The sequence below is a fragment of the Amborella trichopoda genome, chromosome 4, assembly GCF_054954075.1.
Source record: "Amborella trichopoda isolate Santa Cruz 75 chromosome 4, AtrichopodaSantaCruz75HAP2 v2.0, whole genome shotgun sequence".
In the NCBI taxonomy this organism is placed as follows: domain Eukaryota; kingdom Viridiplantae; phylum Streptophyta; class Magnoliopsida; order Amborellales; family Amborellaceae; genus Amborella; species Amborella trichopoda.
In genome coordinates this window covers 18823072-18830249 of record NC_142339.1, presented here as the reverse complement: position 1 = coordinate 18830249, position 7178 = coordinate 18823072, and the positions used below count along the sequence as shown (strand labels likewise).

The 7178-nt window shown below is 36.3% G+C and overlaps 1 long non-coding RNA gene across 1 annotated transcript; it reads right to left on the bottom strand.

Moving 5' to 3' along the window:
* Window positions 1-5577: 5577 nt before the first annotated feature.
* LOC148782339 (uncharacterized) lies at window positions 5578-7130 on the bottom strand. The gene is made up of 2 exons (XR_016053323.1): window positions 6463-7130; window positions 5578-5985 (listed from the first exon to the last, which is right to left on the bottom strand). It is a non-coding gene; the product is annotated as an uncharacterized LOC148782339 (long non-coding RNA).
* Window positions 7131-7178: the final 48 nt, after the last annotated feature.

Below are 7178 nucleotides of genomic sequence, written 5' to 3'. Positions count from 1 at the left end.
AAAACCACTTTACCATTTGAAAATGTTATAACCCCGTCATAATCAGCAACTCTCGGATTCTCAAAGAAGCTTCCATCAAAATTCTACTTTAGGATTCCACTAACCGGCAGTCTCCATACACTTATTGTCCGAACTTTAGTCATCCTTTGGCCGATCAAGTTAGAGAGATTGACTGAAAGTTCTACCTCCGAGACTAAAAATCCCTCTTTAATTATTGAAAGTCAACTCCAAATATTATGAATGATCCTTATTTTCACCACACACATCTCAACTCCTCTACCTTCAAAGACTCCGCAATTTCTCTCCTTCCATATCTTCCATTACACCGCATCTGCCAAAACATTCTCCCCACCTTAGATATATCTTCCACCATCCCACTGTTCCAATATATCAACATGAGATCCCAGAAAAACCATTGACAACCCCATCAATTGTAGCACCCAAGTCCAAATATATGAGAACGAGCAATGTAAAAAAAGATGATCACCACACTCTTCATTCTCTTTACAAAGAATACAAAAATTAACCATAATTCTACCCCTCTTAATTAAATTGTCAACCGTAAAGTCTTCCATTAAAATAAAATCCACAAAAAGGGTATTGGCCCATTCCATAAATTTTGTAAAGATATCTCAATCTATCATGAAACAAAAGATCATAAGCAAATCGAACACTAAATTATCCATCATTCTATGCCTCCCATACGATCTCATCATTCATTGATAGTGTACATCAACTCTCTTTAAGAAAGTCTAACAGATCTGTAAACAACACTATCAATGCATTTGACACCCTATTGCGATTCAACTGTAACTTTCCAAATTGGAGATTGATCATTTGCTCTTATTCCTCTTGAGACCAACTAAGATATAAGATCAAACCCATATTTGTAACCAGCACCTCAAGTCACAATCGATCATGAACTACGCAGGATCTCCACCACCGGGCGGTCCAACAGTATTTAGTTTCGGTCCGGTAATTGTCTTTGCGCAGTCCGACACTTGTGCGCTCCGGCAATGTGTTACTAGGGTCCAACAGTCAACGTCAAATTTAGCCAAAATGATTTTTGTGTACGGGAAGGGCATTTCCGTCTAAAAATATGAACTTTTTCCCTTGGGGGTATTTGCATAGAAAGTTTGTTTTGACGAAAAAAGTGAGAGAAAAAATTAGGGTGGGGGTAAATTGCATAGAAAGTATGGTTTTGGGGTTTTTTTGTAATTTTTTCTTTTTCTTTCTTCATGGTATCCCCCAAAAATGGACTCATCAACCAATCACATGATGATTATTTTCATAAATGAGTAGTTACTCCTAAATTATGGATTTTAGAGGAGGGAGTAAAGGGCAAGCTTTCTATGACTCTTCTATTGCATAAAATTTATATATTTTATTCTATCTAACCATCAATTGTGAATGGAAGGCCGAGATGACCCTAATCACAATTTCATGCATCTATAATATTTTATTTTTAATTTTTCTACAAACATTTTATCTCTGAACTTTGGGTATCCACTCATCTCTTAAATACACACTTGTAAAAATAAAAAAAAATCCCAAAAAAATAAAAGAAAAATATCTTCATGCTCCCGCTCCCTATTTTTAGGTTTGATATCATAATTCGCCTTCACCATTTTGCAACCAGTGCTTGATTTACCAATTTAACCCTTCTAATTCACATTCCCCATCCTTCTTAGGAGTGCACACCTTCTCCCAATTAACCAAATGATACTTTTGTCCATCTCCACAAGAACCCAAAAGAAGATCCTCATTAATTGCTCCAAGTGCTTACATACTGATGCCGACATCACCAACAAAGACATTATATATGTATAGATAAATTTTACAAAAAAACTTGAAGAGCTAGCCTACCTCCCAAAGATAAATGCTTTGTTTTCTATAAATCAAGCTTGAAGTGCACTCCTTGAACAGCAGGATGCCAAAAAAATTTGGGCAATTTCGAATATGAATCGGAACCCCTAAAACGGAAAGTTTCCATCCTAGACTCCATTTCAACAGCCCCTAATTCTCCTCAACTTCCTGCGAACAACTAATACCCACTAATGAAGTCTTTCCAAAATAAACTTTTAATGCCTGTGCTATTTCACAACATTGAAGCATCGGCCTAATATTCTCCACTTCCTCCTACAAAACAATAGCGTGTCATCTGCCTATTGTAGATGTGAAATAATCGGATCAACGCTCTTAACAACTTTGATTCCATTGAATTGATTTCTTGAAAATACATTAGAAATTATAAGGCCAATCCATGGAAGATGAGCTTAAAGAAATGCAATGAAGATACTCTAAAATAAGCCTCAAGTTTGTAGAAGCAGGAAAGAGGCATAGGGAAAGGGAGAGGGATCCAGTGAGAGATAGTCTAGGGGACTAATCGAGAGAGCCAGTGAGAGAGAGTAGGAAATGGATCGAGAGAGCTAGTAAGAGAGAGAGTTCAGGAAATGGATCGAGAGAGAATCAGAGGATTGATCGAGAGAGAATCAGAGAATAGGAGAGAGAATATAGAGATTGATTATGAGAGAGAGATAAAATTGATCATGAGAGATGGAATCAGAGAATTGATTGAGAGAGAATCTAGAAAGAGAGAGGGAGAGGAAGAGGGTGTGGGATCCAGTGAGAGAATCTAGAGAATGGATTGAGAGATAATCAGAGAATTGACCAAGACACAAAAAATAGATAGAGAGAGAGAGAGCAAGATTATGAGAGAGAATATAGAGATTAATCATGAGAGAGAGAGACAGAATTGATCAAGACAGAGAGAGACGGAGAGAGATTAGGAGAGATAATCTAGAGATTAATCATGATAGAGACAAAATTGTCACTCATTATTTAGATTATCCATTTACAATATTTTTAAGTGTTTATAAATTTGTTTGATCTGTAGGATTTTTGTTTTAAATTTCGTAGTTGGGGGTGGAAATTGATGTTCAAGCTATCGTAAGGGTTTCCAGCACCAGATTTTTGGGCAACGTTCGGAGGTGTGCCTTACACTATGTTCTATATTTTGGGTCATGACATGTTGCGGTCCTAAAGTTTTGGCTCTTTCATACTTCAATTTTGCCCTGGATTTGAAAGTACTACATCTGAAGCTAACCTTTTTTTCCTTCCAATTTTTATGTCATGTTAGTGAGTAAGGCCTGATGAAATTACAAGCATCGATTCGCCCTATAATTAAGGCTTTTTTAAAGTACTAATTTAGATCCAACTTCAATACCCCACAAGACCACACCCTTTGATGTGTTTGAAGCTGTTCGAAACTGCTATCTTGGAGCAATTAAAAACAGAGAAGTTTTCCAAGGGACAAGAGAGAACGAGTGGCAGAGAGGTTCTTGAGGGAGAGAGAAACATTGAGGGTTGAAAGGATACAGTGACGTCGTTTGGAAGGTAGCCAGTGTTTGAAAAAAGGAACAGGCGGTACCATTGTTTGAAAAAGCAGCCGATTCAGCTCGGACTCGGCCGAGTTACTCGGACTCGATAGTGGCTGACCCTGAGTTATTAAAAAAATTCAATAAAGTATAAAAAATCTCAAAAAATAATAAATTAATATGTTTTTTTATGTTTTCTATTATTTTGACAAAGATTGGAAAGTATTTTAGCCATGAATACTTATGTTTATATTTTCCTATCTTTTTCAAAAAAGCTTTGAAAACTGATTTTTCAATATCTTTTTTTTTTGGTTGTTCTTTACCACATCTAGATGTGATTTACTTTAAGTGTATTTTCCTCTCTCTTTTTTTAATTTTTATATTTTTTTTTATTTTTTTAACATTTTTTTGTGGCTATGGTACTCAACCCTACTGGGATCGAGTTAATTGCACTCGAATTGATTACTTGGGGCTAGGGTATGGGCCGAGTACTCAGCCCAATGGTGGTTTTTTGCACTAGGAGGTACATTTGAATTTTTAAACGACTTACTCAAAATTTCAAGAAAAATTGAAAAGACAAAAGAAGTATGAGCCGGTCTCAAAGTGTCGCCCTTGAATAAGCAAAGCAAAAAGACATTCCGCTCCGGCGGGACTAGAACGGTTGGGCTAGACCTCATTTATAATTAATTTTAGAAACTCAAATTTTGGGGATGTAACTTCTTCAACTTATAGATTAACCTTAGTAGAAAATTTTTCTAACAATTGAAAAAAAGAAAATTTATGTATGAACCGAGTTTTTATACTGTTATAATGGAATGGCTCGAAAATAGGCCATTCATGCCTAAAAAGACAGATTTCTGAATTTTTTAATTTTTTATCAAATTTGCCCCCCATCTCATTTTTTAAACATCGGACCACTTGGTAACCCGATACTTTTTATTTTTTGTCAAGTTGACCCCCAGACCGATTATCGAATCCTCGTACCTATTGGTAACATTTCAAAGCGGTCTGATGTTTTCAAAATCGGACTGCTAGAATGTTTTTCTTTTTTTTTTTTCGTTTTAAAGTTGATTGGTCTTTAAAGAGCATTGCGCGCAAAAATAAATTCTAACCCTCGTCTCGCCTAGCACTCTGTCTCTCTCTACTCTTGCTTTATCATCTCTCTCGCTCTTTATCTCTCTCCGCTGGCATCTCCTCTCAGTTCGCTCTCTCTTACTCTCTTATCTCTTTGAACTTTGCTTTTTCATTTGCCCTAACTTCTACAGTTTTCTACTAAGATTTCGTATTTGGATATCGCAAAGACATTGAAGTTGGGGGAAACAGATTTTTGAGGTACACAAAATGAATTTAAATTTCATGTCTCGATTTCTATAAATTTTGGAAAACTAGAGCTATAAGGGTTTCTATCTGTGTTTTCTTAATCTTTTTATTTAATACAAAATTTCTACATTTATCATTAGTAGAATGCATTAAGTATAAGTAATTACAATTTCATATCTTTCATGCTGAACCTTATATCTAGATGCCCATTTTATATTTTAGCAAATTGATTGAATCAATATCTCTATGTTTCATGTGCATTATGAGAATTAGGTGATACTAACATTTTCTATATTTAATTTTGCTTCTGGTATTTGGATGCACATTTTATGTTTTATAAAGACATTGAATTACTTGGATGCACATTTTATGTTTTATAAAGACATTGAATCAATGTCGTAATGTTTCTTAAGTTTATTGACATTTGGGTACTCTATGTATGGATTTGTTGAAAATTGTAATATTGTTCAGTGGCTCACTGGATTTATCTGCACTACTATGTTTACACCTTGTTGTATATTCAGGGTCTTGTAAAATGGGTGACATTCCTTTCAGCAATTAATTTTAATGAATAAATGTAAACGCAATTAATGTAGGTTTAGACTTAGTGTTTTGGCATTAAGGTGTCTTTGACTACGGCTATCTCCCAATAACTCTACAAAGTCATCATTTGAGCCATCACAATGACCACAAGTAGAGTGAGGTTGTTATGTCGATACAGTGGTTCCTTTCATAGAAGGCTAAATGATGAACGAATGTACTACAAAGGCAGGAATGTGAAGCTACCATGTATAATGGAAGTGACTCATTGGAGCAGTTAAAGATGCATATGGGGTGTATTGCGCGTTGTGACCCTAGCAATTTGAAAATTATGTGTCTCGAAAATCATATTTTAGTAGAAGTAAACAAAGATGCATAAGTGACATGTATGTTGTTGGTGGCTTCCAATGTTTATGTATGTGTTGCGAACCAACCATCCGAAGCAATACATAGGGAGCATCAACTAGATGTAGCGAGCGTAGCTCCATTATATGCTACATCGAGGATCAGGTAATACTTATAACATGTATGTTTATCATGTATTTCATTATTTATAGTTAATACTTATTGAATCATTTGGACTTCCCTTTTTAGCAGCCCCATTCAGCCAATGCTCGTCCCCATCGTCCAAAATGTAATTACATGCATGTGATGCAGACTCCGAGAGTGCGAGAAACATCCGACTTGATCCTGATGGTATGCATCTATAGAAATCTCCATATAGTTCAGTCTACTCCCATATTCATCTCTACATGGGACAAGAATTCGAGGATGTCAGGCTACTCCGTAATCGTTTAGTAGATTATTGCATATGTCAAAATTTGCTCATGAAGTATTTGAAGAACAACTGAAGATCATTTAGTTGCAATTTGTATTGGGGAGGGGTGCGAATGGAAAATGCAATACTCTAGAGTTTCCACCACAGTATTTTAAGGTGAGAGAGTTGGTAAATGACCACACTTGTAATGAGAAGGGTTCACCAGCCGTTGGCATTAAGCCAAAATTAAAACTCATCTGACCAATAAGATAACTATAAGACCCAAAGATATTATGAGTGATGTTCAAGGCGAACATGGTGAGATATTGTCATACATGCAAGCATGGAGGGGAAAAGAAGTTATCACAAAAATGACTCTGGGGTCGCATAAACAGTCACACATAGAGCCCCTATATATGGAGAAGCTACGAGTCACCAACCCCTAAAATGTAGGCTATAGAAACTCACCATATATTCCAGCATATGTTCTTGTACTTTCATCCTTGTCCCAATAGTTTTTTTTATGGTTGTCGGTCTCTCATTGGTTTGGATGGGATGTTTCTGAAGGGAACATACAAAGGGACTCTGTTGAGCGCTATTGGTGTAGATGCTGATGGTGGCATGTTCCCAATAGCATTCGTTGTAGTAGAGAATGAGGGCAAATATCCTTGGATATGGTTTCTTAATTGCCTGTAGAAGTTGCTCAATGCAATGAAGGACTTGCGTAATTTAACGTTCATACCAACAGAAAGGGCTATTACAAGCACTAGAACACATCTTCCCTGACTGGTATCCAGAGTTTTGCATGCATCATTTTACAGAGAACTTCCAGAGGTGATTTAAGAACACTACTTCAATGACAATCTTAGGAAGAGATGTCAAGAGTACAGGAAGCTGATCCTCAAGTGTATGAGTGGATAATAGCACAACCACATCAATGTTGGGTGAATGCCTCTTTTCCTGGGGCCAGATACAATCACATCACGTGCAACATTACTAAGAGTTTCAATGCTTGAATATTACCTTTTCGTGATAAGTTGATTATTGCATTGTGCGAGGGATTAGGTTGAAGCTAATAAATAATTTTACAGAGAGATTGATGGCGACATATACGTGGAGTGGAATTCTAGTGTTGTCTGCACAAAAAGACATAGACATGCAAATAAGAAAGTCGAATTTTCACA